Source organism: Camarhynchus parvulus, chromosome 20 (assembly GCF_901933205.1).
Source record: "Camarhynchus parvulus chromosome 20, STF_HiC, whole genome shotgun sequence".
Lineage (NCBI taxonomy): Eukaryota > Metazoa > Chordata > Aves > Passeriformes > Thraupidae > Camarhynchus > Camarhynchus parvulus.
In genome coordinates, this window is record NC_044590.1 from 665,411 (window position 1) to 676,639 (window position 11,229).

The following is an 11,229-nucleotide window of genomic DNA, read 5'->3' on the forward strand; positions in this document are numbered from 1 at the left end:
TGCCGTGGTGCATGGAACACATAGCTACCCAGGCTTAAGCACCCTTTATACCATATCCACCTGGATCTGCAGTGGGAATGGCCAGAGAGGCCTCTCTTCAAGGCTCTCAGGTTGTGCTGCAGCCACATGTGGGCTCATCCCCCAGCCGTGGAACTCCCTCTGAGGCCATAGAGCGAGCTGGGAGCCTGGCTGGGTGGGTTTGGGTGAGGCTGTGATTTCCCTGGAAGGTGTGGGTCGGCAGCCAGGCAGTGGGGAGGTGTCTGCACCCTCTCAGGGGAAGGCCTGGCTGCTGAGGAGCAAAAGTGAAATTTCCCCTCCTGGCTGCCAGCCTCAGTGGCTGCTGCACCACGACAGGAGCAGAGGAGCGGGAGTGCTGTGAGAGGTCTGCAATGTTTGGGCTGATTCAAGCTGGGGCTTTTGCAGGGGCGCTGGTCCCTTAGAGAACTCAGGGCTTCACAGGCAGCCCCTCTTCACCCCCGAGGGGCACAGGGCACCACAAGTCATTTGAGAGGTTTCCATGTTTCCCCAAAGTCCAACGCTGCCCGTGTGGGCGGAGCAGGGAGCGGTGGGTGAGCAGGGACCCCCTGCACCCCGGGGTGCAGCCCCTGCCCCACAGCCCCCGCTGCACCCTGGCCACGCAGCCCGATGCTGTCGGGAGTGGGGAGCTGGAAAGTTTCCTGCATACCAGCGTTAGCAGGAATGTTATTTACTGAGCGAGGGAGAGGTCTGACAGCGAGCGTGGCTCCCGGCCGCCTCTTCCCCATGTATGGCCGTGGCCCGGTGTTACTCAGCAGGATGTGGCGCAGACGGAGGCCCCGGCCCGGCTCCCTCCCCGGCGGGCAGCGCTGCGGGACGGGCCCGGCCTGCCCCGGGCTGCCCATGGGCTCGGGTACAGAGGGACGGCCCCGGCCTGCCCCGGGCTGCCCATGGGCTCGGGTACAGAGGGACGGGCCCGGCCTGCCCCGGGCTGCCCATGGGCTCGGGTACAGAGGGACGGGCCCGGCCTGCCCCGGCTGGGCGGCCGCCCAGGGCCCGGCCTGCCCTGTGCTCGGGTACAGAGGGACGGGCCCGGCCTGCCCCGGGCTGCCCATGGGCTCGGGTACAGAGGGACGGGCCCGGCCTGCCCCGGGCTGTGCAAGGGCTCGGGCACAGCGGGACGGGCCCGGCCTGCCCCGGGCTGTCGCAGGCTCGGGCACAGAGGGACGGGCCCGGCCTGCCCCGGGCTGTCCGAGGGCTCGGGCACAGCGGGACGGGCCCGGCCTGCCCCGGGCTGCCCGAGGGCTCGGGCACAGCGGCACCGTCCCCCGGCCCCGCCTGGGCCGGGATCGCCCCTCGGCATCCCCGCGGCTCTGCAGGGAGCGAGGGGACACAGGTGGGACGTGACCGCCAGCACGTGGCCCTGGGGATGCACCAGCGAGGGGAGGCTGCCTTCCCTGGGATGGGGATGAGACGGATGAGAGGAGCATCACGCCGAAAAGAAACCCAAACCCCCCTTCCCTTAATAAGCCTCGTTCAGCTCAAAGCAAATATTTTTCTAAAAGTGGGATTTCACTTCCCATTTGTATTTCTGACATTTGTTGTAAACTGACAGCGTGTTCAAAGGGAAACGCTGTTTCCCGACCCTGCGGACTTTTCCCAGCCCCGGGGAAGCCCGTGCGGGTCCCTCCTGCGCCCGGGGCTGCCCGCGGGTGGGGGATGCCCACCGCCCCCAGCCTCCTCCTCCCGCTCGGATCATTATCGGTCACGGAGGGGTGGATTCCCTGAGTCACGGGCACATCCGAAGGCCCTGCTCTTCTCCCGAGGGCTTCAGAGGCTTCGCAAACAGCAATAGCTGCAGAGTTAAGTCAACAGAGCCTACTCTGCCGGGGGGACGGGCACGGCGGTGCAGGTCCCACCGGCCTGGAAGCACGCCGCGCTGTCCTGGCCGGTGTCCACCGCGCACGGACAAGCAATTAAACACAGGCTGTGCTCTTCTCCCGCGTCCAAACCCCGCCGTTCCCCCCGCTCCTGGATTCTCTCACTGCTTCCCCTGCCCCATGGTCCCTGGGCTGCTGCTGTTCCTGGAGCAGCCCCCGCCGGCTCCAGAGCAGGCGGGAAGGGAGAGGCCGTGGAATTAGCCCTGAGCAGGAGGCACTGCGAGGGTGGCTGAGCAGATGCGAGCGTTTCCCAGCGGTGAGTGGCCGGGGAAGTTCAGCGTGACTCATGCGCTTCCCCGGGCTCTGAATCGCAGCATTGTGCTGAGAAATCACAAACACGCTGGCACGGGCCCGCACAGCCACATCCCTCCTGGTGCCCGCAGCAGCGCAGCCCGCTCGGAGCCCGAGGGGAGGAGAGCAGCAGCTTCTCCCGGAGCAGCCGCCTCCTCCTCCGGGGCCGGGCTGGCTGCTGCGGCAGCTCAGAGATCCCAGAGCTCTCAACCAGCTACTTCAGATCGCCTCTCTTTTCCTTGGCATCCCGGGGAGCGAGCACAGCAAACAAATCGGGGGAAAAAGGAGCCAAGAGGAGCCTTCTGGCGGCGCCCCTCTGCCAGCACCACACCTCCCCGCGTGCCGAGTACACAGTTTATTTTCCTTCCCATTAAAGTCTCCGCACCAGCCTGGCTCTGGGAAACTCAATTTATGCGCAGAGCTCTGGGTATATTATTGCTAGCGAGAACAGAGCGGGGCAGTCAGCGCGGAGGCGGCTCCGGGCCCGAACAAGCCGCTCTTTGGTTTCGCGGCGGCAGCGCCGAGCGGGGACGGGAAGTCCCCGTGCAGACAGAAAGTCTGGGGCTCCCCGCCACGGCCACGGGGCCGGGCAGACCCAGGGAAGGCGGCTGCTCCGGGGCTGGAGCCTCAGCCCCGCTCAGGGATGGCCCCCGGGGCGCCCCCTGCCCATGCTGGGGTAACGCTGGGGCTCCCCGTGGCACGGAGAATGGAGTCACCCTCCGCCCGCCGGGCACTGCGCGGCACAGCTGAAAACCGAAGGGTGGAGGGATGAGGGGGGTGATTCCGAGCAGCCCCAAACCATGGCCTGTCCAGTGAATGCCCCGGGGGCCGGGAGGACGGGGCTGAACACGGGGCAGATCCGTGCACGGGGCATTCCCAGCACGGTGCCAGGTGCTCTCCAGCTGTTCCTGAGCTGGCTGCACCAGTACCTGCTGCACTTTCGCCCAGCAGGGCAGGGAAAAGCCGTGCCCACGCTTCTGCCGCCAGCTCCCGCCTGGCCTCCACCACCCGCTCCTGCCCTGTCCCCTTCTGTCCCGCTGTGTGTGACCTCAGACAAGCCAAATCCCAAATGGTGTGAGCAGGAGGTGACCTGCCATCCCACAGCTGGTTTTTCCTTGCTCTGCAAGGTTACAATAGCTCCTTGTTCCTCTGTGCTCCCCACTCCTCTCCTGTATCACATCCTACACGGCCGCTCTGCAGTGACCTCATCGCTCTTATTTTCCATGCCTCCTGCTGGAACCAAGGCCACATTCTGTCCCAGCCCCTGCCCCGTGCTGTCTCCTGGGGGTGCTGCATGGGAGGGGGTCTCCAAGTGCCTCCTGCCCCCCTGTCCCTGCACCCACGGGGCCCACACAACCAGAGTGCAACCTGGGGAGGTTTGCAATTGTGGCTAAAGGGCCATCTGTGAAATCCATTTGCAGCTTTTTCCTGCATTTTTAACCCCTTTATCCCCACCTAGCCTCAGTCTGCCCTGGGATGCTGAGCAGCCCCCCCAGCTCCAGCCTTTTCTCTGGGGCACTCTGTAGGGTCTGCCCCACGAGGGACCTCACCCTAGTTGTGTTTGGTGTCAGGCACCTCTTCTGTTTCACACACCATAAATGCCTTGGAAATCTGTGTATCGAGGCTGTGTGGTGGCCCTGCACGTGGGGCTTCTCTCTCCCAGCTGGTTTGGGACAGCTTGGTATCTCAGTGTTATTTTGGCTTCTCAACGTGGCCCATTTCCAGGGCACAAATTTTTTTCTTCCTGGGAACCTTTTCTGTGCCCTCTCTGCCCCCCTCCCTTTCATGTGGTGTTCACGGGCCTGGTTTGCATGAGGCACGGGAAATCACCAAAGGCTTTCATCCCCTGGGGCCTGGGACCTGCACACGCATCCGGGCTGTGGTTAGCCAGAAGAAAACTTTTGTGGTAGCCAAGGGCTGGTGAGAAACCCAGAGAGCCGTCCACTTCTGGCTGTGCTCATCCAGCGCAGGGGAAGGGACTGCCCCTGCGCTGAGCACCCGGGGAGCTGCAGGGCTGAGGGACAGGGGCAGGGGCAGGGGCAGGGACAGGGACAGGGACAGGGACAGGGAGAGGGACAGGGACAGGGGCAGGGACAGGGGCAGGGACAGGGACAGAGACAGGGACAGGGGCAGGGACAGGGAGAGGGACAGGGACAGGGACAGGGACAGGGACAGGGACAGGGGCACGGACAGGGACAGGGACAGGGACAGGGACAGGGAGAGGGACAGGGACAGGGACAGGGACAGGGGCAGGGACAGGGGCAGGGACAGGGACAGGGAGAGGGACAGGGACAGGGGCAGGGACAGGGGCAGGGACAGGGACAGGACAGGGACAGGGGCAGGGACAGGGGCACGGACAGGGACAGGGACAGGGAGAGGGACAGGGCCGAGCTGCCCCCCTTGGTGCCACCCACTCCATTTCTGCACGCCTCAGGGGCACCCACGTGCCTCCCTGCCTGCGGGTGGCAGTGCCTGCAGGTGACACTGAACCTTTGGCAGGAGCTCCAGGACCTGATTGCCCACAGCCTGGCACAGCAGCAGCTGAAAGCCCTTTGCCTCTGAGCTTCCCACTCAAATGGGACCCTCCTCTTTCTCTGCCCAGCTCAGGCATCAGCTGGGGAGGGAATGTCCTGGCTGCCAGGAGGGCAGGGAAAACCAGACCAGCAAGAGAGGACAGAAGCACAATCCCAAGAACTGCACCCTGTGTCTGTGCCAGGGGTGCTCCAGCACGGCAGGACCTCTCTGGGGAGATGCTGTACCCCCTCCCAACCCCTGTGCTGGTGAGTGACAAACTCAGTGATGCTGCAGGACTGTCCCTGTGTCACCAGGGCAGGCAGACACGGGGTCTCTCCTGTGTCCACCTGGTTAATTATTCTGAGACTTTCATGTTTAAAACCACGAGCCCTTGGGAGCCCCACAGACGAGGGGGCCCACCTGTGGCCCCACCTTTTGTTCCTCAGCTGGTGCCCGTCTGGCGCCCACTGGCACAGCCAGGAGCTCGGGAGATGTTTTGCTGAGGGCGTCAGCCTTGGAGCAGGGTGGCACATGCCTGCGAGCGCCGGCATGAGCTCACGTCTGCCGGCGGCGACGCGGCCTCAAGTGCCTTAAGTAGGTGTTGAAAATTCGGAGTTTCTTTCAAGAAGCTCTGGGGTGGGAGGCGCGGTGTGGCCGCAGTGATTGATAGTGTGCTGTGACTGCGGCTGGGCCCGGGGCTGCTGCTGGCCCGGGGGTGTCAGTGCTGGCCCGGGGCTGCTGCTGGCCCGGGGGTGTCAGTGCTGACCCAGGGGCTGCTGCTGGCCCGGGAGCGCAGCACAGGCATGGAGGCTCTGGGGCACAGCTGGGCGTGTGGCCATGGAAGATCCTCGGGCCCTCAGGACCCAAACACAGGGCTGGCAGGAGAAGGCAGAGGTGCCTGCACAGCACGCAGAGGTCGGTGTGGACACCTGGCTGATGTGGCGCTGCACAGCTGGCTCTGCACACCTTGTGGGTGGCCACGCTCTGCAGTCCTGCTCCCCAGAGCCCAGGAGCTGCCCTGAGAGCTGGCTACGAGTGCTCCTCCTCTGCCTGTGCTGGTGTGCCCTCAGGAGGCTCCATAGCAAGAGCTGCCTCTGTCCCGAGCGCTCCGCAGCCAGGAGCAACCCCATCTGTCTGTCTGTCCCAGCCCTCCTCAACCCTGAGCGGTGCTGATAACAGCCCCTGTGCAGGACACCCGAGGCCGGCTAAGCCTGGCCCTGGAGCAGGGGCTCTGCACAGCCCCGAGGGCTCCCTGCTGCCCCAGGGCTCGGCTCTGGGCCCTTGCCCGGGCACGGGTGGCCCCGATGGGCACAGGTGGCCCCGATGGGCACAGGTGGTCCCAAGGGGCACAGGTGGCCCCAAGGAGCACAGGTGGCCCCGGGGTCCCAGGAGCATCCCCTGCCTCCTGCACTGCTTGACCCCAGAAACGCCTCATGGCAAGGAGTGCCCCCACTGCCCTGCACCTGCTTTAAGTGGGAGTTCTGAGTGGAGCCCTCTCTGTGCAGCAGCAGCTTTGGAGTGAGAGCTGCTACCAGAGCTAGCAGAAATGGTTCAAAGAAATGGTGTTTCTTTAGAAAGAAAGCTGCAATCAATATGGTGGGGAAGAGTGGACTTTGATTCATTTCTCTACTTGAAAATATGGCCCCACCATTGGAGCTCTGTAAAAAAGTCCCATTTTTTCCAAGTCCCAATGATCTCTTTTTTTCCCCATGAAATATAAGCTAATTAAATGCACTTAAAAACATTCTATATGCTCAAAGTGAAAACAAAATATTTCAGAAGTGTCTGAATGAGGGTGGAAGAACTGACCAAGGCTGATCTAATCCAAGACTTGGGAATAAGCCTTGAAATTTCATTTTCCTCCACTTTTTGAAGGGGAAATTTTCAAAACCTCCACTGTTCTTCTGTGCAGCCAGCCGAGCTGGGTGTTACAGGGGGAATTTGGCGTCACTTGTACTGCTCTGCAGCTGCCAGCTGAGCAGAGTGGGCAGAGACATCTGTGGGATGCAGAGAAGGGGTGACAGGGACAGGTGGGACAGGGCCAGATGTGGCACCTGGGGCCACCTCTGCAGCACTGGGCTTGGGGCAGCAGCTGCCTGGGGGCAGTGGAGAGGTAGGGGTGGGAGACAGGGGGCACTGGGGTCCCTTGGGGCACTGGGGTGCTCAGGCAGGGCGGGTGCAGTGCCCAGGCCCTGCTGGGGTGGTGAGGGAGCAGAGCAGCGTGGGGATCCCAGGGACCTGCTGGGGCTCCCTGTGCTAGCAGCAGAGATGCCCTGTTGGGATGTTTTGAGGGCCAGCCTGGATAAAAGACGATTGTAAGTGCAGCCCAGACTTGACATTGTTTATTAACAGACATTTTATTGCAACACCTTGGGCCCTTTCCAGGCAGTTGTATGGCAGCAGAAGGCTCGGTGGAGCAGGCAGTGGTGCCTCCCTCCTGCAGGGCTGCACAGCAGGCTCAGGGCTGGCCCTGGTGTCCCCTCTGTGCCACGGCACTGACGGAAACCCTGGGTCTGTGGTGAGCCTAAGCAAAGCCCCCGTGCCCTGAGCTCGTCCCCCAGACCCTTCACAGGGTGACAGCCCCACGGGGTGCTGCAGTGCTGACCACGACCAGGCTGTGGTGCCTCCATGGGCCCCAGTCCCACAGCCAGGTGGGTGACACCTGCTTCAATAGCCCCCTCAGCAGGTCAGAGTAGAGCAGATTTGGGCCTTTCCAGGCCCTCCCTGCCCCCACTGCCCACAAGTGTGTATCCACCAGGCCAGAGCACAGGCACGGCAGCCCAGTGGTGTCCTGGGCCGTGCAGAGGGACGGGTCAAAAGGAGCTAATTCCTGTGGGGAGGGGATGGATCCAACCTATGAGGACCCTCCCACCTTTGCTGTTGGAGATAAACATCCCAATAAACATGGGCTGATGCAATTATCACATGCAGGGAGACAGCAGCCTGTCTCCCTCCTGCCTGGGGAGGGGCAGTGGGGTGTGGGGGGGCCCTGGGGACCTCCAGATCCCCCTCCTGCCGCCCTGTTAATATCCAAAGTGGCTGTGATAAGAAGCAGTTGCTGGGGCCGCAGGTGGGAAGGTGTCAAGTCGTACACACGGAGCTATAAACAGTGCGTGCCCATAAACCAGATCAAAGCAGAGAGAGTTTATTTTCAGAAGGTCTGCTTCCTCCGCAGAGCCTGCAGACAAAGAGCTTTTGGGGGAAGGGGGGAAGCAGAGGGAGGAAAAAAGGGGGAGAGTCAGAGGAGGGGAAAGGATGGAGCTGCCGCGCTGTTTCTGCCGGTGGATCTCTGCTCTCGCAGCGCGAGCAGCTGCCCTGGGGATGCTGCTGGGTCTGGCAGGGTGCGAGCAGCCAGCGGGGGGGGCCCAGCCTCCCGCAGTGTCCCTGTGCCCCTCGGGGTGCAGGGCTGTCCCCCCGGGCCAGGCTGGGCTCTGGGCAGCCGGGACAGGGCTGCTCCCCCTGCCTGGAGCACCTGAGCCCTCAGTCACGAGCCCTTGAGCAAACTATTGCGAAACTGTTGGTTTGCAGAGCCCGTCCCCACCCTGCAGCCCCCAGATCACGGGGCTCAGCCGCTCCTGGAGCGCTGGGGGGGAGCGGGTGCCCACCTGCTCCTGGCCAGGGAGCTCTGCAGGCAGGAGGAGCAGGAAATCCCGCAGGGGGAAGGAGCTGCAGCGGGCTCACCAGCAACCCGAGCTCGCGGGGTCAGAGAGCAGATGCTGGGGCTGCGAGGAGTGCGAGTTAGCTCAGAGGCCTCTGCATCCTGTGCTGCCCCGGCCCTCCTCACCCACTGATTCGGGCAGAAAATTCCCGCTCCTTTCTCACTGACCGGCTCTGAAATGAGCCACATGAAGTTTGAGACCTCAGATTTGTTCAGTTTGGGTTCTAGATAAAGATAGACTCTGAATCTACTCCTCCCCAGTGCAGCTGGGCGCTGTAGCTGCAGGCTCCCACCACAGAGGGTTTGCAGGGCTCTTGCCCTCCCTCACACTGCTGCTGATGGACTCAGCAGATCAGATCCTGACCACCCCTCTCCAAGGGGACAGCAAGAGCTTCTGGGTGTGCTCCAGCCCCACCAGCACATTGTTTCCAGCAAGCCTTGGTGTCAGGAGGCAGCAGAGCCGTGTGCTGCCTTGTGCTCTCCCCCTGGTCCCTCCCAGCAGGCAGGGCACATCCCAGGGGAGCAGCCACATCAGGCGTTGGTAACATCTGCTCCCACACTGCCAGCACCTCCTGCGTGCTGCCCACCCTGGGGTGCTGCCAGCACGTCCCTCTGTCCCTCTGTCCCTCTGTCCCTCTGCTCTGGCCCCGTGGTGGGCACAGGCTGGGCTGGGGCACAGGGCCCTCCATGGTTTTCTGAACCAGCCTTGCCAAGGGCAGGCACAGATCCTGGGGAATGTCACACTGGGCCTGTAGCAGGCTTTGCTCCATCCCAGCAGCACGGGAGCCGTTGTGCTGATCCCTCTGGCTCTCCTGGGTCGGGTGTGCTGGCTCCTACCCTGCAGGGCTCCCTCCCACGGGCCTTGGGTTTGAGCCACAGCAGTTAAATACCTCGGTTTTTCCAGGATTGCTTTTCCTGCAGCCCCCAGCCGTTTCCTGAGCCTGTCTTTGGGTGAGGTAAGAGTACAGGGCTGGCTTTCCCCGGGAAGGAGGCAGCACCAGTCCCACACTGCCCTGGCAGCACCTGCTGCTGTGCTGCCCTTACCTTCCACTGACACCACGGCGAGGGAAACACATTGCACGGCCTTCAAGGGAAATCTCACTCTGGTGTGCACAAATATTTATCCCACCTGTTTCCTGGCCCGCAGGACGCGGTGGGTCACAGCAGCGGGGCGGGGAGCGGCGGGAGCGACTCCTGCTCACACAAACGCCTCTGCTCTGCGGGGCTCTGCAGGGCTCTGCAGGGCTCCGCGGCTGCAGCGGCCGTTCCTCTGCACAGCAGGGCAGGATAGTGTGGGATCCCTGCAGGGGAAGGGCAGGCCGAGGGCAGGGGCTGCTGCGTCTCTCCACTGCAGAAGTTAAAGCCCCCTAAGTTGTCTTTGGTTTGTTTTCACCCACGCTGGAGCATCTCTGGGGAAAAGTGAGCAGACTGGGAAACCATCGTGTGTTCCTGGCAGGGCGTTTCTGACTGACGGCTGTCACCAGTCTGGGTTTGAATGTCCCCGTTTCCTCACCTTGAAGGAGCCCTTCTCCGAGCTGAAATGGCTCGGCCCCGGAACGGTGGCAGGGCTCCCCAGTCTGGGTCCCCTTCCCACCCCGCTGCGTGCTCTGGCTCCCGCGGAAACGGCCGGGGCGGCACCTGCAGCCGCTCACGGCCACCCTCGGCTGGGATGGGACAGAGGGATGCGATTCCCCGGCCGGAGCCGCAGGGACGGCGCGGGCACCGGAGCCGCCGGTGCTCGGGCAGGCGCCGCGTCCCCGGCGGCCGCGGGCACCGCCCTGCTCAGGAAATCCCTGGCTCGGAGCCGGGAAGCACGGCCGAGCTATTCTTACCCTCGCCTCCCTCCGGGGGCTGCGGGGGACAGGATGCGGGCTGGTGGCAGCGGCGGCGTGAGGAGCCGGGGCGTCCGCCCGGTCCCGCCCCGAATTAGCGCGATCCGTCCTGCAGGGAGCTGATCCCAGCGCAGCCCCGCTCCCTCGGGGCTCTGCAGCCTGCCCCCACCCCTGTCCCAGCGTTTCTCCTCCTTTCCAGGCAGCCCGTGATTCACGCGGCTCCCGGAGCCTCCCTGGAAAGCCCCGGGGAGCGCTCGGGGTCAGACACATCTGCGGTGACAGCGGCACCTGCCCGGGGCAGCATCGTCACCTTCCGGGCCCCGCCAGCGAGCTCCCAGCCCGCAGAGCCGTGCCGAGCCGTGCCGAGCCGTGCCGAGCCGTGCCCGCCGGGCTCCGTGCCGGCGGAATGCTGGCAGGAAGGGTTTGACTCATGCCGGCGCTGAGGAAAACAAAACTCTGCAAATAAATAGCATTCGCACCGTTTCCTCACCGGAACGGGCCCCTGCTTCCTACGCCGGTGCTCCTCGGTGTGTCACCTACAGGGGCTGACCCCGCTGCCGTGCAGCCCCTCTGGCGCCAGCGCTGTGCCAGGAGAGCCCTTATCCTGGCAGCCCCCAGCCACGTCCACGTCCCTGGGTGCCACTGGGGACTTACCTGGGCTGAGGTTTGGGTGAGATAGGCTGTTCCTTGGGCAAACATTTTGATTTTCAGCTGGAGGGGGCACAGAGGTTTTACAGAGTGGATCCCCACAGCTCGGGCTGAGCTTTGCTCTGCAGCATTCACACCCAGGACCTCGCACTGCCCGTGCTGGGCCCTGCCGCTCCAGCCAGGCTCTGTCCTTCTGGCCACCTGCAATCCATGCCCACAGCTCCCTGGGGAGCGGGCAGGGCTGGGGGATGCTGAGGCATGCCTGCAGTGGGGCTGGCAGCTCCACACCCTCAGCAGGATGCTGTTCTTCCCCAGGATCACATCAGAGTGGATGGAGAACAGAAATCAGGATTCAACGTCAGCTGTTCCC